The sequence below is a fragment of the Cariama cristata genome, unplaced genomic scaffold (assembly GCF_000690535.1).
Source record: "Cariama cristata isolate BGI_N322 unplaced genomic scaffold, ASM69053v1 scaffold18176, whole genome shotgun sequence".
Lineage (NCBI taxonomy): Eukaryota > Metazoa > Chordata > Aves > Cariamiformes > Cariamidae > Cariama > Cariama cristata.
Genome location: NW_009622873.1, coordinates 18505 through 19109, shown reverse-complemented (window position 1 = coordinate 19109; position 605 = coordinate 18505).

The window sequence follows — 605 nt, the reverse complement described above, 5'->3', positions numbered from 1 at the left end:
CATTATTCTTTCTATATTTGCCTAAGACTATGCAACAACTCTCAGCAGCACTCCTATTTCTTCCTTGGACTTCTTGTAACAGGTATAAAGACAAAACATATACTTGCTGTCTCTGACTACCATTGATGTGTTGTAGACTTGTCTAGACTATTAAATATCAATCTTACTTTCGCCTTCACATCACATGAGTGGTAGGTACTAATGAAGACCATCAGAAAAATCAGTAAAAAAAAAAAAAAGGAAAACACTAAGAAGTCACTTTTGCTAACAAAAATTTACATTTTGTTCCTGGTGTATGGCAGTACAGAGACAAAGCAGAAAAAGCAAAATGGAGAGTGAGGGAAGAAAATAAGGGGGAACCAGTACTCTTTCTGCTTAGTCAGTTTCTTGGTCAATTTCCTAGTGGTTTGCCTTAACTAGCAGGATGTTTGGTTCCCTGCACTAACCTAAAGGTTAGAACGAACATGAATTTAACAGATGGGTACCAGCTATGAGGCACATAGCCACTGAATAGGCGGTTTGTATCACTGACATTAAGAGATTAAGCTAAATTTGAGCTGGCCCCAAACACTTTCCACATAAGGGAAAAAAAAAGTTATGCAGGA